This window comes from Zalophus californianus, chromosome 12, assembly GCF_009762305.2.
Source record: "Zalophus californianus isolate mZalCal1 chromosome 12, mZalCal1.pri.v2, whole genome shotgun sequence".
Classification (NCBI taxonomy): Eukaryota; Metazoa; Chordata; class Mammalia; order Carnivora; family Otariidae; genus Zalophus; species Zalophus californianus.
Window position 1 is genome coordinate 16,070,096 of NC_045606.1, and position 22,104 is coordinate 16,092,199.

The following is a 22,104-nucleotide window of genomic DNA, read 5'->3' on the forward strand; positions in this document are numbered from 1 at the left end:
CCCCTGGGAGGTGGTGGCACCAGCTGGGACTTTGGCGGCTTCCTGCTGATGGCCGCTGAGTTCCCCCATTTGTGTGCATCCTCCCTGCCTCCCTTGTGGCCCACCCTCCTGCCTCCCCGACCCTACTCCTCTTGGCTTCCTCCATGCTTCCCATCACTGGGGCCACTACTTCCCACAACTTCTCTTCTACTGCCCTCCCTGTAAATCTCGGCAGCACCCCCACTCCAGGTTCATCCTGGCTTCTCTCAAAAGCCACGGGAGGAGGTAGGAGAGGCACACATTTTTGGGTTCAGACAGAAGCAGAATTATACTCCAGATGTATTACTTGGGTGTTGTGAGAGTTGGGTCATTTACATAACCTCTCCATGCTTCAGTTTCTGCCTCTGTGTCAAAGCAATAATGATACTTACAGAGCTGGTGCATCGCCTGCAATCCATACACCGGGTCTGGGACATGGTAGTAGCCTGCAAAATGTGAGTTCTCTTTCTCCTCCAGGTAAAAATTATGGCGAAATTAATTCTGTTGATGCGTGTCTTTAGTTGATTCTCTTCTCAATATTTAGCTGTAGCCTCCGACCACCTGTGATGTAGATTTTTAGCAATAGCTCCACAGCAATGTGGTGTAGATGCCACAATGAGGGGTACCAAAACAGTTGGGGTGAAGACTCCCTTCAGGCGTGGCTCAGTGGACTGAACCACTCTGTTTCTGTGGATTTTTCCACACACAAAAACTTGTCTTAGAGGAGACTTTAAGAAGGAAGGAGCAGGCTACCCTTTTGAGTTACAAATTTGCCTTACCTTAATTATTTGGAGGTGAGGGATGGTGGTACAGGAATGCTACATTCTGCTCTGCCTTTGAGGTTCCCAAAGTAAATACTTGTAGTGCAGACGTTGACAAAGCAAGACAAAGTAACAAGGTATTATTAGCGGAGGCTTTGGTCTTGAGTCCCAGGGCAGAGCTCTAGTACACTGGGCTAGAAGAGGTGACAGACTCCTTTCCCCAGAGTGAAGCGGGCTTGAATGACCCAGAAGCCAAGTACTCCTTTAGGCAGGGTCTGAGTCCCTGAGGCCCAAACCGATGTCAGACATTAACACTGCAATGGTGAAGAGAAAGACTGATCCCAGGTCCACATTCAGTAACATAAAAAGAGAGGGGTTTCTCTCATGTCACCTATGGCTTTGGGCTAAGCCACCTGCCTCAGGTTCTGGGCAGAGCCAGAAGCAGAGCCAAGCTTCTGGGAGGGGAGGGAGATGGTGGAGAAATGGAGAGATGGGTAGGTGGAGGGGGAGAGAGGAGACAGCATTCACATGCTGCCCTAATCAGTGTTTACCTGTAAAGGTGCATTCATGTATTACACTTTTTTCCTCGTTTATATTTATCCAGTGTATTGATAGATATATATGAAATATTCAGTAAGTTTGTTGGATTGAGTTATTATTGTAGACATGACTTCAGATTCTTGCAAATTCTTTCCTACATACATCAAAAGAGTTTTTTTAAAGAAGGAACTAAATAACAAGAAAAGAAAACCTTGATTACTCTAAAATTGGTTTTAATTCCAAGGAGGAGTCATTAACCTCAACAATAGTTTTTTTGTCCTGATAAAATATCATTGCATTGGATCCAATGAAAATCTATTAAGAGTGGTTTTGCATGTCATTAAGATAAAGCTTTTTGCAATTTAATACAGAAAATATTTTATAACGGACACATACACAAGAACATCTGAGATTACACCTTTTTATTTTATTAATGGAATCACTTTGCAATTCATAGTTGTCTTAAGACTTCAATGCAGTCGGGAGTTCCTGAATTGACACTTGTTTCTCTAATCTGAAAGGTTTTTCAGAGGTCTGATAGTATGACTTCTGTTTCCAAAAATCCAAAGTCCAAAAAGCCACAGATCCTCCCTTAGAAAACCCTTGGTGTCACTGAATTGGTTGTCTAAAAAAATGAAACCTAATGTGCTCAGCTGCAATTGTCCCACTCCCGGTCCTTTTCTGGCTAATTCTCAGCTGGAATATTTGCAAAGGAAACATTCAGGCTGAGGAGCGAGGAGTTGGAGCTGGTCAAACTCTGGAACTATCCATAGCTGAGCCTTTTTCACGGGCCAGGTGGGGCTCCTCTCCTCTTGGCTGCTCCCACCATCTCTTTGTGACTCTCACTGAGAACTTGGGGCCTTTCAAACAAAGTCAAAAGAATTCCTACTGTACTAAATGAAACATTTTAAGAATAACAACAGTAATAATGAGCCCATAGCAAGGAAGTATTTTAGCCACACCATATAGGTGAATTACAAAAAACCCTCTATCCCCCAAACTGAAAAGAGGAAACAGACATGTCGCTTTCGGCTGGGTTGCATGAACGGGATGGCCACCAGAGTTTAGGCCAACTCTCTGCTGTCACTTTTGATTGAAACCAGCAGAGATGTTTTTTGGCAAATCTATTCATAATTTGTCTTTCCTTACACGACCCCTTGGTAATTGTGTTTCCCATCAGGGAGTCGGATGGAAGTTAATGTATTGACAGTCTGCTATGATTGATGATGAATGTCTTGTTAACATTTCCCCCACTCTTCGACCCACAGGGCAATGCTGAGAAGACATCTGGTTTAAAGAATTAAAAGGACAACTTCTTCAGACAGGAAGAACTTCTTCAAAGGTAGGGGTTTGTCTTCTGAAAAGGTTTAAATTAGTAAAGAAGTGAATTATACCATAAAATGATATGATTATGTAATATTATTGCCATAATTAATACTTTTCAATCCAAAAAGTATGATGAAAGATGGGGAGTAGGAATATAGACGCAAAAACATTAATCATACTGCCTGTCAAAGGGGACAGATCGAATACACGGGAAAGAAAACCAGACCTTCATGTCCTTCCATTGTAATGAGATTTTTGTCTTAATAAATCATGAATCATAAAGTTCAGAAAATAGACAGCAGAGTGAAGGCATTACTAATAAACAGTATATTTCTGAAGGAATTAAAGATTTAAAATGATAAGGAATCATTTACAAGAAAAGAGTTTTCTTTTTGATTCAATCAGGTATCAGAAAATCTCCTGGGAATGTACTTAGCCGTACACAATTTTTGTTATCTCACAATGAAGTCCAAATAATACAAAAGTCTATTTGGAAAGTTTAAATATTACTTTGATATGTGCTTTCTGCTTTGTAAATCAAATGCCCCCACCCCCACTACCCACCCCTTTCCCATTTATGTCACTTAGAATTATCAGCTCTAGAATGAACTCTGTCAGGCCTATGATGCCTCTGAAAAGCCAGCTATTATAGTATTGAACTTGATGAAGACTATCTTACTTGGAGATCTGGAACATAGTTCAGAGACCTCTATCTCGTAATGAATTTATGAGAACATGATTGTTCAGACATTTAGTCCTCTACCCTCCTAGGTTCTATTTAACAAATAAAGAAACTCTCACAGGCTTCAATTATGAAAAGAAGATTGTCTGCAAGATTTGGAGGTAGGAAAATCTTGCAAGCATGTTGTCTCTTGTCCTTGAGAAATGCTAAAATTAATCCATTTAGATGTTGTTTCCTGCTTAAGAGAAAATGATTCATGCCTCAGTTGAATTTGCTTCTTTTGTGCTGTATTAAAACTGATTTCATATAACTAATTCTTATGGTGCTTCAAAATACCCCCCAGAAATCCCTAAGCCAGTAGCCTGGAAACTAAGAAAGTTGCTTTGTAAATCAAGTAGCACACATTTTGTTCTGCTTTGAAGAGTTCTTGAAAAGTGAACGTGAGTAAAGACTAGCAAAATGGCTGAGTTAAATAGTCGTGAGCAATACCAAAAGAGCCTTCATTTCATATAAATGGCTCTTTTACTAGAAAGCTCCCTTAGTTAATGTAAAATGATTTACTTTATAACGCTTTGATGTATCTATACACACCTCCTCCAACAAGTATCCTTAATTCATAAAATAATGCCTGCGAGATAAAGCTTTGGAAGAGTAGGACCCATCCAATCTTGCAGGGACACGGAAGTCTGGATATCCCAAGTCACAGTTGTTGGGGATTGGGAATTAATGGTGTTAAGTAAAAGTGGCCTATGATAAATCACTCCTATCAGCAGTATGTTATGACAAGTCCTTCTGGAGATTATATGTTGTGTGATACCTAGGAGAGATGGAAGGACAGCCAGAGCAGGAGCTTATTTGTAACTGGTGGTTTCTAGTAAAAGGGGAAGATCCATGAAGACCAGGCAAGGGGAGGGACCACCGGGAAGGAATGTGTGGTGTCCTTGGAAGGTGGCAGGGGTAGCGCTCCATCGCACTTTCGAGGGCACTCTCCCATGGTTGCTAGGGACGTTTTCCTGGCGAGTCGCACTGTTTTCTCTTTCATTCATTGTGTGAGAGTTATTTGACCTAAAATTCTGTCTTCTAGAGGCACAATTGAAAAGGTTCAATTCCACCTTTCTCAGTACATTCTTCTGGTGGATATTTTTAGCTAGTCTTTTGTTAAATGACTAAAGTGAGCTTTTAGTTGTCAGGCTCTCTTAGAGCCACTGAAATATCTCATTTTATTTTTGTGAATGATTTAATCTGGTCGAAACTAAATCCTGAGTGTCTTCCCATGTTCTTTTTCCCTTGCCTCCCTGAAACAAAGGTGCCCTGAAACTTCCCAAAATTCTGAAGCCCTCTTGTATTCAGAATGTCCGCAGGCTATTCAAGAGTTCAGCTTCTGACATTAGAATAAGAAAGTTTTTTTGTAGCTACTTGGAGTTTTCAGTAGTCTTTCCCACGTTCACCTGTGTGCTGTGGTATCCACAAGATGTGAACGATCAGAACTGTGGTTTTTCTTCTCTCCGGAAAGTGCTACCCCTGCTGATTGATATCCAGCCACGGATACAAACCATGTTCCCCTTCATCATCAACACTGATGTGTAAATTCTCTCCAAGGAAAAGAATTCTCCCCATCTCTTCTACCTGGCTTGAAAACCTTGGGCAAAAATGCAGGATAGCTAATGGTGGAATTTCTAGAAGCAACCAGAGCTGGGGGGTGGGGGATGGGTGCCCCTCAATCACTCTGTAGAACTGGTTTTCTAGCGCTCAGGCTGCATTTGTATGAGTTTGGTCCTGGTCATAACCATAATAAGGCTGAAGAAGATCCTGCCCTGCTATACCTTAAGGCTCGTTCCCATTCGTCAAACTATATGAAAAGGAAAACCTGACAGGTTATTGGAATTATTTGATGATTGTTTTTGGTTGATGATCCAAAAGTTGTTCTTCCCTTTGGACTCACAGCACTAACTTTTAAAAAGTTATGTTTGCATAGTAGGAGAATGTTATTGATATTTTGAATAAATAATAATAGAACTGATAACAGTAAAAAGATTTTATCTTATAATTAAGCTGATGTGAATCCGTATTTTATGGCAAAATACAAGGAGACTACAGTTTTTTGTTTTTTTTTTTTCTTTATGGGGACTACAGTTTTTAAGACTGCTTAACACTAAGGAGATCTAGCAAAATTTGTCCTACAGGATCATTGTAGAGCCGAAAAGTTTTATCTCATGCTCATGGACACCAGATAAATCTAGTAGACACATCATCCACAAAAGGAATACTCACCTCATGAAATGAGAGATGAAGAGCACATGAATAAAAAGCTTCCTCAGGAAGCCTGTGACTGACAGAAACCAAGATAGGGATCTAAATCTAGGCAAAGGATATTCGCCTCTTCATGGTTTTATACCGGTTAGAATTGATTAGGTATTTGGTCAGCTAGAAAACCAGAACGATCTTTTCCTGTACTTACTACCTTCCTCTCTCTTCACCCTGGTATAGGATGAGGGCACGCTCCAGATTTCAATGCAGTACCCACAGCTCTTGAGATGTTGGCCCACTTGGATGGTCCCTCCATCGTGATCGCGGCCCACTCTGGCAGGAAATGAGGGCTCGGCCCTGAACCCCTGGGAGAGAGAATGTTCTGTTCTTCCATCCCCGTGTTCTCCGCAGCTTCCCATTACCCTTTGGAGCCTGAGTAATGCCCTGTGACTTGTGGTCAGATGGGAGCATATTAAATCTCACATGTAGGGGGGCTGAATTACAATACATGGCGTGATGTTGATCTCTGAGTTACTCTGGCCCCTGTGACTGAGAGGCCTTTATTGATTAAGTTCTTTCTGCCCCTTGCATCCTGGCCTCATAATTCTTGGGAAACACCACCATTTTTCTCTGGAAACACACCCAATCCCCCCTCCCCCTCCTCCAGCTGTTCAGCCCGAGAGCTGTCTCTGAAGGCTCAGAAAGGTACCTGAAGAAGGACGTTGGCATCCTCTCACGGGAGGGGTGAGATTGGGCAGGGGTGGCAGAGTGTGAGAAAGGTCACAGCGTGTTTTGGTGGCAGTGACGCTCAGTGCTGGTAGTCAGTAGAAGGAACCCTGCAAGCATCCTGTGTTCCTCTGCTCTCCTCGAACTGTGCTCTGCTGGGGAGAAAGATCTGCTTCCAAACTGGAAGGAGAAAATTGCCTGAGTCATTCTCATACAGGAACCGTGTCGAGACTTAGCATTTCTAGGCCAGAGGGTTGGTGCAGTGACCTTTGCAAATACTTACTGGATTAGATTTGTTCTCCCCGCTGCACTTTTGGCTTAGTTTAAAATGTTTACAACACTTAGTTTTAAATGTTTAGAGCTAGAGCTGGTGGGGAGGTAAGGCTAGATGGACTTTAACTTGGGGGCTCACTGAAATCACTAGAACTGGACCACTCCAGGGGAGGGGTCATTGCCTTCTAACCCTTGTTCCCAGCAAGTGAAACCTCTACCGAGATAACTCTGCCTCTGAGAGGAAACATATGCAAAAGGATAATTAGAAATGGTATCCCTTACTCATTCAGACTTAGGATCTTGACGTTCAGCAATCTCATGACCAAAATTAATGTTTAATGAACTTTGTAGGCCACAACCTACTGGGTCAGATTACACCGAAAAGCCTTAAGTGTTCAGGTCCACAAAGGTAGAGATGTGTGCCTGGGTTCTATGGGTGCTGTAGCAGACCCCTTCCTTCCAGCATCTGGACATTTCATCCCTCGCTGCTTTTGGAAGGAGTCAAATCCTGACAGGAGGGTTATCTAGGGAACTACCCAGGAGGAAAATGAAGCCCAGTGTGGAGCAGGAGGCCAGGCCCAGTCCCCTGCTGGTGATGCAGTATGTTGCTGTCACATCTGACTACATACACAAATAGATGCTTGGACTTTTTTTTTTTTTTTTTTTTGCTTTGTTTTGTTTTGCCTTTCACAGCAGCATCTGTTTTGTGAGGCAAAGAAAAAAAAATCTCTTGGAAGGCTGCAAGTTTTCATATCTGCAGAAGGCATTTCTACAGCTTTTGTCAAACTTAGCTGGTCTGTAAAGCGTCTTTGTTTCTGGTTGACTGTTGCAGAAAGCAAGTCCATAAACTAGCACACATACAGGAGAGAACGATTTCTATTGAAAGAGTTGAGTTGGATATGGTGCATGGGGCCGGTGGTGAAAAGGGTTTTGTTTCTTGCAGCACGGTGGAACTCCACATTCATATTGCTGCTTTCGCGTTCGTTAGCATGCACGGTTAAACAGTGGGGCATGCCAGCCGACGTGGCAGTGTTGATTAATGCATTCCTTGAACGTGTTGATTAATGTGTTCCTGCAATGCCTCCTAAGCCCAGACTGCACCTGAGGGGTGCAGGGCGGGCCTCCCTGCAGGCCGCTGCGGCGCGCACATGGGCCCATTTGTGCCTGGGTCTTCCGAGTGTATATTTTGCACCAGTGCCGTTCTGAATAAAACCACAGACCTAGCCGACTTTTCACAGGAGTACTGTCCTCTCACAAAAGTATCCTACACTATAACCTAGCCCGAGACGCTATCAACTCTGAAGTTCATAGGAGTGCTCTTCTAGCTGAACAAATGTTTGGTGCCCTCTGCCTGTCCCATGGATGATTCCACCCTGATTTTCATTTGTGTTGTTCTCAAAGTTTTTGTCAAGAGAAAAAGCTGAAAATACTTACAGAGTGCAATTTTCACTTGAATAATCCAGAAGAGAGATGCAAATGGATGGTGAACTTGGCATCTCGGTTGGAAACCCACTCTCCCCAGAGACACGGATTCCCATCAGCCAAGCGAGTCTAAGTCCCTGTCCAGGTGTCTTCATTCAGGGATGTGACTTTGCTTGCTTCATGATGGATTCCCATCCAACCACTTACTCTTTTCATAGAAATTGTTTCTGGAAAGGCTCATCTTGATGAGGTTCTGCCTGGCTAATTGTTTGAAAAAGATGAGCTTGTGATATTTTTTGTTTTGTATCTTTCACTTGTTATTTGAGACATAAGAATTCTGCTACTTAAAAAATTTCTGACCCTAGAATTCTCAGCAGGATGACAAAAATGATGAGAAAGCCATGTTCCCAAATGATGAGAGAATGTCTGAGTGTAAATGAAATGGTTCAGTGGTGTTGCCCACTGTACCTTGAGGCCTCCAGCCATAAGACATTTTAACAGAGGAAACCATCAGTGTTATTGAGAAAAACTACTTTCGACTTTGGGAAAAGCAAAGTGAACAAGTTCATCCTGAGCAAGTGGGGAATTTTATGTATTAAAGAATTACTGTATGAAACTATTATACACAGGGCACCTGGGTGGCTCAGTTGGTTAAGCGACTGCCTTCGGCTCAGGTCATGATCCTGGAGTCCCGGGATCGAGTCCCACATCGGGCTCCCTGCTCAGCAGGGAGTCTGCTTCTCCCTCTGACCCTCTCCCCTCTCATGCTTTCTCTCTATCTCATTCTCTCTCTCAAATAAATAAATAAAATCTTTAAAAAAAAAAAAGAAACTATTATACACAGAAGTGACGAAGTCACCAGTCTTTATGCCGTTTAATTATTGGCATGAAATTAATGGCGAAGCATGGCATTCTGATATTTTCAGGAATAAGACTTGAGTGAAGATTCTTTATTCCATTTACACTTAGCAGTGACGAGACTACAAGAAAGGTCTACTTTGGCGGTTCATACAATACATTACTTCTATTATTTGCTTAATGACATCTAACCCCAAATTACTATGTTTTAGAAATAATTAGACATCTGTCTCACAAGGAATATTTTTCAAAAATAAATAAGTAAAATGTGGAATCACGTCCTTGGCATTAGCAGACATAAACTTCTCTTTTGGAACTCAAAGAACACAGAATATGTGTTTAGATCCTTATGACGATGTGGAAGACGTATTTGGGAAAACCACTCTACTTGATTTTTCAGAGAACCTTTAATTATATAATTATAATTAAATAAGTAAATTAATTAAACATAAAATAATAGGTTTAAAAGAGAAATGCACTGAAATAACTGAGAGGGACTTCACATTTGTGATTAGACATGCATTTTCTTAGTGAGCTTGAATTCTACAAGAATTGAAAGGGTAAACAAAGAGATGCAGCGAACATGATTAATCCGTTTTTCTGCAAAGCTTTTGATACTGTACTGAATAAAAGCTTTGCTGACAGAAGCTGTTAGCCTGGTGAAGGAGAGGCCATAGGAACAGGTTATGAAAGGAGAGAATGGAAAGCAGAGAACAATCCACAAGGAGAGCAGGGGAAATGGTTTCTGCAAGTTTGTATTTATTTTGTTGTCAGTAAGCACAGAGAGCATGTAGTTAATGTAGTTTCCCAAATGACTTTGTTCCTGGGGGCAAAAAAACCCAAAAAACAACCACATAAACAAAAAAACCCCAAAAAAATCTGAGAAAGAATTTGACAAATATAACTAGACAAAACTATAGTATTTAAATTATTCAAATGACCTGGAAAATGCATCTGAGTTCCAAGTGTCCTGTAAAATATTTCTCTGTTATGTCACATTTCCCTGTTTTAGAGAATCCAATGACAGATATGCTTTAATATTAAAAAAGGGGGCTCTTCAAATTGATTTGTTGTGCAAAATAATAAATCATTTGACTGGTAGATATTTTTGAAGGCTCTTAAAAGTTTTCTTGCCATAGAGGGGTAGGAAAAAAAGAAATACATCTCAGACAGCCTCTTGTACCATGCTGGGTACTTAGTTCATGCTCTGTAAATATTTGTTGAATGAAAATGAATACTTGTCATGTACCAAACCCAGAAGTCATCCCCAGGGAAAACTTTCTCCTTTATTTTCTCTCCGGGTCTTCAAATGTATTGCTGATGTTTGTTGGTTACCCAGAACCGCTTTATGTCAAATTGATGGGCATTTTCCTTTTCCTGAAAACAAACCTTTGAACACCGGGATTTTTCTTCTGTGGAGCAGCCCGCAAGTTCAGTAAGAAAGTAGATTTCAAATATCTGCGTTATAATGGACTTGCTGATTCTGTCCAAATTATTATTATTGTTTTAAAAGATTTTATTTATTTATTTGACAGAGAGAGAGCACAAGCAGGGGGAGCATCAGGCAGAGGGAGAGGAAGAAGTAGGCTCCCTGAGGAGCAGGTCCCTGATGCAGGGACCCAGAACCCTGGGATCATGACCTGAGCAAAAGGCAGGTGATTCACCAACTGAGCCACCCAGGCGCCCCTGTCCAAATTATTTTTATTATTACTGAAATGTAGCTGCCTTGATCCAATATGTGCTCAAGTGGACATGGAAGGGCATGGAAAGATCTTTGTTACAAAGAGTAAACAATTGAAAGACTTTCTTTTGTAAAACACATTCCTCTGAGCTGAGAGTCAAACACAGTTTTTCACAAGTAGAGTGTTTAGTAACCACTGCATGACCTATGGGGCCATTGCTGATACCTAATCCTAGAATCTCACCACTTTATTCAGAATAAATCAAAGTTTATTCTGGACTTATTTGGGTTTCATTAATACAAATAAAATACTACTTATGAGACCTACGTATAGTGCCTATCTGCTGAGCATCTTCATTAACAAACATTACTGATTGCTTTTTATATATAGGGAATCATGAGAGGTTCTGAGAATGCAGCCTGCATTATAAACTATGGCTCTTGCCCTTCAGTGACTCATACTCTTTAGTTATATACATGGAAATCAACTGTTCACATGCACACGTATATAGGAGGCATGCACATCAAAGGAAAGCACAGAGTAACATTACTGACTGTTAAATGTACAGGCTGAAAATGCTCGGGGAGGTCAAAGGAGCGGTGATCACTAGATAGAGATTGACAAAGATTTATGGCTGATTTGAACTTGAACTGATCCTTGAAGGAAGAATGGTTCTCAAACTGGTTCAGAAAAATTTTAAATAAAAAAAGAGCAGAAATTCCAGAGGTGGGGGGACACCTGGGTGGCTCAGTCCATTGAGCATCCCACTCTTGGTTTTGGCTCAGGTCGTGATTCAGGTTCAGCTCAGGTTGTAATCTCAGGGTCATGAGATCGAGCCCCACGTCATGCTCCATGCTCAGCAGGGAGTCTGCTTGAGATTCTCCCTCTGACCCTCCCCCACTCTCTCTCTCAAATAAATACATAAATAAATCAAAAAAAGAAAAAAGAAAAAGAAAAGAAAAGCCTTTCTAGAGGGTGAAATGACCAAGTCTTGAGTAGGAGAGGGAGATAAATGTGGTATTTGCATGGCAAAAGGAAAAAACAGATAAACAAATTTAGAGCAGAAAGTAGACCTAAGTAAGAAGTGGTTGAAAGTGACTTTGGAGAGGTGTTTGCTCCTTCTTTCTTTCTTTAATGAATGAATAAACATTTGTTCATTCATTCCTTCATGAATGAACTACTATGTTTCAGACATCATCAAAGGGTAGGGAGCAAGCTATACATGAAATGTATCCAGCATGGTAATAGCAGCATGGTGTCATTAGCCCCCAAAAGTAAAAATAATAACAATGTATATATATATTTGTGTGTGTGTGTGTGTGTGTGTGTGCGTGTGCATATGAAGGTGTAATGGTGATACAGAGGCAAATGTGACCGCTTTGTATGGGGGCAGCAGGAAAATCCTGGAGGAGGAACACTGAGGATGAGTAGGCATCTTGCAGGCAGACGTGGAGAAGGACGTCCCAGCTGTGAGCAGAGTCGCAGTAGATCCCCTCGAAGCCTTGCAGTCGATGCACTGTGAGTGCCCTGGTATGACCGAAGGTGAAGAAGTTGGAGATGCTGTGAAGGCACATTGGAGAGTATTGTTTGGGCCAAGAGTTTGGGATAGGTTATGGGATTCCACGTAAGGATTTTGAGTAAGGGAGTCACATGATCAGATCTGAGTTTGGAACAAATGCCCTGGTAACTTGCATACATTGGTGAAATGGGAAGCCGGAAACCTGCAGGAGGCGAAAGCTGCTAGGCTGGGGAGCCTGACGCAGAGTCCTTGCAGAGGAGCTGCAAGTTTTCAGCATACTGAATGAACCCGTCTGCCAATTAGGAAAGAAATGAGGAAAAGCAAGGCCCGACTGCTGGCTTGAGACACTGGATGGTTAGTGGTGCTACTGAGCAGAATAGAAAAGAAAAGGCAGAAGGGCTGCTTTTGGGGAGAAGATAGGGTTTTGTCATGAATATGCCAAGTCTGAAATATGTCAGATTGTGAATGTAACATACGGAGTTTGAATTACGTTTAGTTACAAACCTGTTACGGTCTTGAGTGAGAAGTGACATCTGCCCAACCGTTGTTTCAAGAAAGTTCATTTGGCATCAATATTTTAGGAAAATTTCATGAAACCCATTAAAGATGAAGAAAGCAGGTAAGAAGCTAGTGCCATGGTAGGTGCATAAGCACAGAGACCCCAAAATTAGGAGAGAGGCCTTGAGAATGGCAAAGCAGATGTGCCAGGCAGGAGTCAAGCAAGCTGCAGCTGGAGAACAGCAGAGCCTTGCCTTTCATTGTCTTGTTTAAACCCAGCTAGGCTTTTGTCCCATCGTTCCCTGAACACAATCTCAGTGGAGACATCGCTGCCTTAGGTGAGTTTCATCTCTGGAACTCAGAGAACTGAGTTGGCGGCAATGATAACTGGTCATCCCAGGTAGCCCTCAGAATCCATGCACTTATTTGAAGGAGGTGGGGGTGGTTTCCCACGGACCACATGCAAGAAGAATTAATGCCATCAATCATGCCCAAAAGAAGAACTGGCTGTAGAAACCAAAAGGTCAAAAACTCTTATTAACCGAAAGACCTAGAATGTACACAATAAAGACTGAAATGACTTTCTCAGAGAGCGATCTGAACAAAGAAAATTTTGCCAAGGGCAAAACTGAAGGAAAACAGTACATAGCATTCCCAAGGGTCACTGGAAACATTTTTTTGAAGCAATAACATGGGACAATATGTCATTATTACTAAGCAGACACATTTGAGTCCAGTGTAAGAGGGGGAAAGAGCTGCATTGTTTCTGTGCTTGTTATGTTCGTGGTGGTGGTTTTGTTTGTCCCGTGGTCAGTTTGGAAAGGGAGATCACTTAGACACATGACTGAGGTGGTATTTCCACGAAACATTTCCATTTTAATAATTCTTTCATATTTGTAGATGAAAAATGGCTTAACCCTAGGGCATGTGCTAAGATGAATCATAAGGCTCAGAAATTTTATCCTAAAGTGATGAGTTGGCTGCAGAGGGAATTCACATGTACTTATGGACAAATTCGGGCATCATTAATGTCTCAAGTCATAATTTTAAATGCCCAAATCATAATTTGTATTCATAAATTTTTTATTTTGAGCTCCTGGGTAATCAAAACTCATACCACTGGCCATTCATCTTCTCTTCGATCAATTGCATGGAGAAGAACTGCAGGTTTTAAAAAATAGAAAAATTACCTAAGTTTCCTTTTATTTCTCATATACACAGGATAAGCAGAGAAAACCCCCAAATCTGACGTGACACTCCTTTTAGTTATTCCAGAATCATGACATGAAAGAGTAAGCAGTTATGTGGTTCATGCATGGGGGGCACAGTGGAGGGGCAGCCTGCTTCTTTCTGCAGCTCTAGATGTTAATGTTAAGTCTTGTTGCTAATGGTCTCCAGGTGCCTGGTACCAGTTCCTCATTAGTTCCTGTTCTAGAAGTCATACTGGTGACCCGTGTGGGCCTTGGAACCTATTGTCTGGAAAATTAATACCTTTAAATATTTCTGTAAGTTTTGTGGAAAAACCCGTCTGATTTGTTTTCCACATTTTACTTGCATTGTTTTCAATCTGGCTGGTCTATAATACACTTTGGCATCTGTAATGAAATTACATTTATCTTCAGTCAGTAATTTGCTTCCTGGTAAAAGGAATGGGAAATGTTTTGTTAGGATATACAATAGCACTAATTTTAAATTATTCAGATTATATAGAATTCTTTGCAAGTGATGTTAGAGAGTTCATTACAATTTAAATTCATTTTTTAAATCAAAATTATGCTTTCTTTTCTTGGCATTATAGAGCTGTGCCTTGTATACTCCTTCATTGTAATTAATGTTTTACCTCTATTTATAGAATATAGAGACTCTTCTACAGTTTCCTTTTTTTGTTGCAAAGAATTATTTCTAAAGAGATTTTATGAGTCACTGAAATCTAGTTCCATAGAGATATATATTCAATCAAAGTAAAATTTGTTTCCTGAATAAAATGTAAAGTAAAACAGAATTTGTTTTTTAAAGAAGAGTTTCTGTCACTGAGTTGACAGTATTATATTTTGGCCAAAATTATTTGAATGCAAAGACATTTCTTTTTCATGCTTGAGCTTCTACTGATTCCTAAAGCCTTTTAGTGCCACACAATCAGCACCATCCTTTCAATTTTACAGTAAATTAAGAAAGAAAATGAAAAACACTCTAAGTGGTAAAGCCAGATCTGATACAAATTTTATGTTCTCTGGCCTTTGTGCCTCAACTAGGGTGGACCTTTGCCATTCTTGTCTGGAGCTATTGGTTTGACCTGTTCCTGTTTCAGCGTTGCCCCGAGGGGAGCGCAAGTAACACGGAGCAAGTTATTTTCTTGAAAGGTCTCAGCTTACCTGGGGATGCATTTGTCTGATACTTCTCTGTTTTGTTGGCCTATAGGTATGACACAGTGGCCTTTTTAGAAAATAGATGTTTATTGTAAAAATAGCAACTGGGATCCTCTAAGGCCCTATTCCATAAAGACAAATTAGTTTAATTTCATATATTTTAATGTCTTCCCAATGGTGATGGCCCTTCTTCAATATTTAATCAGGTTAAATTAACACGGTGTTACAATAACAGTTGAGAATAATCAAAATATGTCCAAAGCAGCATTTTTTTTAATATATCAGGTTTGTTTTTTTTCAAGCCTGTGCCTATACAATAGGTCAACAGAAGTTTGTGGAGTATTAAATTTGTATGCAGACGGTCATCCATGAATAGTGGAACTGAGAATTCCCAGGAAGACTTATTCTGAAAAACCATTACGTTCTACTACAAAAACAGGCTTATCAAGTGTCACACATGTTCTAAGCACTTTACGTGTTTTATCTCATGTTATCCCCTCAGTAACTGTCCTTATTTTATAGATGAAGCAACTGAGGTTCATGTCACCCATGAACACACGGCTAGTGAATGGTAGAGCAGGGATTCAAACCAAGTGAGTCAAATTCCGGAGCTCTGTGCTTCACCACTCCACCTCTGCCTGAGCAGATGTGCCCACCAGAATGCTTCATTAGTTCATAAGGGAAGCCCTTGGCCTTGCAAGCCCTGGTCAGTGCACTGCATGTACGTGACAAATAAGGTTTCATATGGAGGTCAAAGCTGTTACCTTGCTGCCCGTTCACATCAAATAATAAATCTAAAGGCTGTCAAGGCTGTTACAGCGCACCTGTGGTTCTAAATATCCATTCCATGTTTATGCACCTTGTATGGAATAAATGACTGCGACAGAGAGAGAAAAAAACCTCTAGGCCAAATGATACAATGTGGTTGGAAATGCCTCCCCCAAGCAAGGTGGTTTAATAGTAGTGCTGGGCATTCTTCTCCTAGTGTGACTGATTATATCTGAAAAAAAAAATAATAAGGTTTTGGAATTTTGGGTGTCAGTGTGGTTTGCTCACAGGTATGACATTTGTCCCCATGAATAGAACTTGCTTTTTGTACCTTGTCATCCCCCCGACCTCCAGTCCCGCCTCTCCCTTCCTAGATCTCTTCCAGAGGAACCTCTGCAGGTGCTCTTCACTAAGATTTCAAAGGCGGCTCACTCTCTGCTGCTTTGTGAAAGAAGTTACCTGATACCTGTTCTGGATGTGATCCCTACTCTTGTCCTGGCCCCTTTCCATCCTGACCCAGTGTTTGTGTTTGTGTTTGTGTGGTTTTTTTTTTAAGATTTTATTTATTCATTTGAGAGAGAGAGAGACAGACAAAGAGAGGGAGCAGGGGAGAGAGGCAGAGGGCGAGGGAGAAGCAAACTCCTTGCTGAGCAGAGCTCCTGAGGCGGGGCTTGATCCCAGAACGCTGGGATCATGACCTGAGCCGAAGGCAGACGCTTAACCGTCTGAGCCACCCCAGTGCCCCCAGTGTTTGTGTTTTAATAGAACAATCTAGAAAATAAATGGCCCTGAAGATCTAAAGGAAGGAAAATGAAATCCTCTCATTCAATCCAAGTAGTATAATTCCACACCAAGCTTTTCTCTATTTTGGACGGGGAAGCCCTGGCCCACAATCCCTTAAATCACCACACAGTAGAACTATCTACTCATAAATCTCCCACTTACTTAGATTATGATAATTTCAGTGATACCTTTTAGACAAGGATCATGATAAATACGTATTTTTTTCCTTGAAATATGATCATCAGGAATAAAGTATGGCTTTGCACCATGCATTTTATTTAAATTTGTATTTCATTGTATTCATTATCTCTTTATTTCCAAGTGTTTCGTTCTGGATATTACTTACCTTTCTCTGTATCCTAATGAAGTTTGTATAAAGCCAAAGCTCTTACTCTGGCCTCACTCCTTTTCCTCTCCCCTGATTCTGCTTTTAGTACTTTGGCTCTTCAGTGTCCCTTGAAAAAGCTAGACATACTCTGCCTCAGGGCCTTTGCACTGTGGTTCGCTCTGTCTGGAACACTCTTCCTGCCTATGTCCCCATAGCTTGCTGCCTCTTCTTCAGGCCTTTGCTCAGATACCACGTTATGGTGAGCTGGTTTCTGATCCTGTGGTGAGCAAGTGTACCTGTGCACATGCACACATGCACACACAAACTTTGAAACCCCTATCTCCCTCTCTAGTTTTATTTTTTTCTTCACAGTATTGACCACCTAGCAAACCATATAATTTACGATTTATTTTTTGTTACTATCTGTCTCCCTCCACTGGAGTATAAAGTCCATGAGGGCAGGAACTTTTGCCTCTTGTGTTCATTAATGTATCCCAGCACCAGGAATAGTGCCTGGCCTGTAGGGGGTGCTTAATTTGCTGAATGAATGAATGAATGAATGAATGAATGAATGAAGACTTATAGAAATTCAAAGTTTCAGTCCTTTGTCAGATAATGTCCTGCCTCACTTTGGTGTAACAGTGACTCCCCAAGGTTCAGAAATGTCATCGTGTAGACCTCCACTGACTTACAGCTTCTGCTAGCTGGAGGAAATGGTAGTGCAGCTTTACATTGTTGAATGCGGAGGTGGAGTTGGAAACCAATCAAAAGAAATGTTCCTCTCATTTTTTGGAGCAAACGAACAAATCTAGCATTTGTTTTGGGGAGAACAAATGCTTTTCGCAAAGAACAGAAACTGTTCCCAAAATCTTTGAAGTATGTCACTGATCCTTGAACCAGTAGCTAGAGAAGCAAGTATCTTAGTGACAAACACAGGCTTTGTTGGGATGAAAGCTAATCATAAGTTTACAAAAACTGATTGGGCATTTGGCTGGTGACTAATTCCTGGCAGTGACACAGAGGAGGCTCTCAACGGGCCCAGACACACATATTTTAAGTAAAGACCCTTGTCCTCAAAGACATTCAATTTTTTGCCTACTGCCCTCTTTTAGATGAAAATAGCGCATTGCTCAAGATATAAATAACATTAAGGATTCTGCCAAAGACATAGTAGTGTCTATAGACACTGTAGAGGGAAACAGAGTATTGGGGAGAGGGATTATCATTTTTTAGAGGGTGTTTTTTTTTCTATAATTCATTTAATTTGCTAGTTGTGAAACCACAAGAGACCATATGAATTAGAACAGTATTCCTAACAGTCTCCCAATCACTTGGTCTGTGTTTTGTGGTATGAACGGTGAAGCCTGCGTGTTTCCTATCAATACAGTAAAAATCTTTGTCAACCCCCAAGGCTTGCCCTGACGCTGCATTCATGTGGTGATTTCAGGATGCTAGGAGCCCCCCTCCCCCCTGCCGCCCCGCCCCATACGTAACCTCCCTGTCTCTTAAAAAACACACCCTAGCCTATTGGCTAGTACCTAAACCTCACCTGCCAGACTTTGTTTCCTGATTCCGTTCTATATTTACTGTGTGGCTACTGCTTCACTCGCATCAGACATGGGGGGCGGGTGGGGGGGCAACCAGAGTGGCCTATATAATCTCCCATATGCCAGGGACTTTGAGCTTTCATCTCTGCCAAAATGCAACCTCTGAGGTCTCATCCGTAGGTAATGCCTTGTGACTCCATAGCTCAGCTCTTCCCAGGGAAAGATACCAGGGTACGCAGTGCCTCACTGGAGAGAGAAATGCTAGCACCTGAGTAAGAAAAAGCGCACAAATGGAAAGCACAATGGAGAAACTTCTCCCGTTCCGTAATTTTATGGAAATCCAGTCTTGTCCACTAGTTGTAGGGATGGAAGGATGCTGGTTGCTTGAAAACCTGTGGTTCTCTAATTGCCTTTTTCGGTCCTTCTGAAGATTTTGAAAGGTGTGAAGGGGCATCAGGCCGAAGGGCATGTGAAACAAAGAGTTAGCCTTTTTGTATTGCAGATCACCTCTGGGAACTCAGTGCAAGCTCGGTGCGCTTCCTCCCCGGGTTCAGGGGAGCCCTTCTCAAATAAAGTCATGTGCAGAATCCCACGTGATAACCCAGAGAGGAGCTAAGCTGCTCCAGAGCCCCTTTGCTTAAGCCTGTCCTCAGTGCCCTGAGGAGGCTCTGCCCTATGATGCTGTCCCCCGACAGAGGATGCTGACCACAGGGGTGCCGTGGTGCTTGTCACAAATGCTGTTCTCCACCCACAGAAACAGGGATGGTTTCGCTTGTTTTCAAGTGCACAGGCTCAAGAGGCAGACAACCTAACCAGACAACATGAGTCCCGCTTTTGCCAGTAGCAAGTAAGAAATATGGAGGAATAACTTCGCCACTGTGGGCCTCACTTTGCTCATCTGTACAATGGGAAGACATTCAGTTTGGGCGAGGTGGAAGAGACTTAAACGTATGCAAAGGACCTGGTAGAGAGTAAGCCCTCAGTAAGGAGGAGTTGGTTTAAAAATAAATAAAACTTGATCCCACGTGATACAGAATTCTCCAACTTTAGAGGAGAAAAAAGTGAAGCCAGGAGATCTAATGAGGGCTGAAAAAATTGGACAGCCTAACAGCCATCTAACCACTTTTTCTCCTACTCTGTTGTAATTAATAGTTCTGTCCCAAATTATAGATGTGTAGTAATCATGGCCCCTTTTGCCTTAGACAAAAAGTTTCTTATGTATGGTGATGCAAATGTGGGTTAAGGGATGCTAATGTCATAGTGAGCCAGAAGTTAATGAACAGGAAACTGAACAAGAATAGAGCAGACAACTTGGCACCAGAGCTGGCTTCGGTGCAGGAAGTGTAAACCCAGCGGGTCCAGAAAAGGGGAAGTGTTTCGGAAGACCAGAGGGCGGGCTGGCCGAGGGGCTGCTTCTGGACTGGCTGAGAGCAGGCGTGCCCACGTGCCAGAGGAGGAAGAACACAGGTGCGGGTCCCACTCCGTGCACTGAGCAAGTAGAGGTTGTGGTGAAGTACTTTGCCCCACTGCTCACAGAGTCTGCCTTCTACCTTGTCAGCCCTTGAATCTAGTTTGTCTTGTTTACTCTTGGTTTGAACGTGTTTGTTCTGTTATCCAGAGAGATTACGTATTTTGTCAGGGCACGGGCAACGTCTTCTGCTTTATATCCTTCTCCCAAAGGGCTGTCACATAGCGGGTGTATATATATAACCAGGTACAGAGGCAAATGGAAGCTACATTAGGTATTTTAAACAAGGAGATGGATTGGAAAGACTGGAGCCACAGAAAAGAGAGGGAGGGATGTTGGAAGTGCAAAAAGGACAGAGAGGTGATACCTAGAGCAGAAGCAGCTGACATCCCTGGGCTGGAGCCCATGAACTCGCCCCTGCTTTTGCGCAGGTCGAGACAGGTGCATTTGCTGCTGGGTCTACTCAAGAGGTGCTCTCTCAACCAGGGTTGGAACGAATAAAAAAATGTCATTCCTTTCTGGGCTGCTGGAGTCGAGAATCTCACCTGCCTCACTGCGACTACAGCAACTGCCATCAACCACCGCATCCTGAGTCCAAACCAGGACTCTTCTGTCTTCATCACGCTTTTGTGTTGCCCACCTGTACCTCTAGTTAGCAGAACCAGATGGAAAGCAATTGGGAAAGGCGTGTGGGAATTTAGTTTGCACACTCCAGGCCCCAGTAGTACAAAGCAGGGTGGGGCAGGTGTGGGGCTGAAAGACAACAGGTGGATCGCTGGCCCATGTGTTATCCGGGGAAAAGCACTCGATCTATAATCACAAGACCAGAAACCAAGCCCACATCTAACACTCAATCATCATGTGATCTTGTACACGTTACTTGACCTCTCTGCGCCTCAGCTGTCTTGCTCGTGAGATGAGACTAACAATAATAGTACGATGTGACAGAGGTGTCGGGAGGGCTGAATGAGACAATGCATGTGAAACCCATTTAGAAACGATGAAGATGAGCGTGTTAGTTACTTTACGTGGACCTGTTGGCAATTACCGAATCCACTGCTTATGAGACGTCATAATGACTTTTTTATGAAGTAGGAAAGACTTCTGCTAGTCTCTCAATTTACTGCATGCACTTAGACTTCCTTTATGGTATAGGAAAACCTCACTAAATTGGGGGAGTTGTGAGATCGGTGGTACTTGTCAATTTAGCAGATTAAAAAATTTTTTTAACAATTCTCTTTTGATGGGTCACATCCAAAGATAAGCAGCTGAGCCCTCTTAGCAGCAGGAAGGAAGGGCAGCTCGCCTTGGGTTACACAAATGAACTTATTAAGGGGATTTATAAAGCCATCTAGTTAATCAGAAAGGAGGAGACTGAAAAGAGCCTTTCTTAGCCAAGCCATGATCGCCTGCTGGACAATTAGAAGCACAGTTTTCATTATACTGTTGTAGTCCTCGGTTGGGGTCAGGCATATGAGCTAGGATACAGCTGGTGGGTGGATGCAGTAAGGCCGCTAATTAATCACAAGGGGGTGGAAACGGAGGATGAGGCAGTCACACTCTTTGATTCCGAATGGCCCCTGTTCCACCGCATTGACCCGCGTTTCCTAAGTTGACCTCTGTAAGATTTCTATGAGTCGTGGAGTGTTAGGTCCTCATTTACAAGTTGCCAGTCGAGTTGTTGAGGCAAACCATTGGTTTTGGCCTTGATTGAATAAAGATTGGGTTTAATTTCTCTTAGATATTTTAGAGTAAAATGCTAGCTCAACCAGTATAGGAAATTTGGTGGATTAGCTATTAACGTGTCTTATGCTAGTAAGAATAATAATTCAGGATATTTTCTCTGTGTCAGACACTATTCTAAGCTCTACACTAACTTAACCTTTGTAATTACCCTATGAGGTAGGAACTGTGATGCCCATTTTTACACATGAGGAAATCAAGGCAAACAGACCTTAAGTAAGTTGCATAAATCACAGTGAATAAGTGGGGACCTGGCCTTGAACCCAGGCCATGTGCTGGCTGCACTGGGTGTTCTTTACCACCTGGAAGCATACCTCTCAAGAATTGAAAATTATTGTATGTCTCTTCTTGTTTGGTGGTTGTGCCCCCTAACTAGATGTGGCATATTTAACTACACAGACTTCTGTAGGTAAATTATACTCCGGAATTAGCAATCAAGTCACTAAGACTCAGATTGCATCAGCATCTTGAGACTGTGCTGTCTGTCTTTGGTATTATTTCAGTGCTTGAACTTACTGAGAATTAACGTTTCTAGTTTCTTCACAAGTA

The 22,104-nt window shown here is 42.0% G+C and overlaps 1 protein-coding gene across 13 annotated transcripts in view; it reads left to right on the forward strand.

Annotated features, from left to right (window-relative positions):
* NRCAM (neuronal cell adhesion molecule) overlaps positions 1 to 22,104 on the forward strand; it is a 290,304-nt gene that overhangs the window by 149,902 nt on the left and 118,298 nt on the right. For all 13 annotated transcript variants that reach the window (XM_027573702.2, XM_027573706.2, XM_035723247.1 and 10 more), the window contains one exon: positions 2,588 to 2,661. The gene's annotated coding sequence lies outside the window, so the exon portion shown is untranslated. The remainder of the gene's footprint in view (positions 1 to 2,587; positions 2,662 to 22,104) is intronic.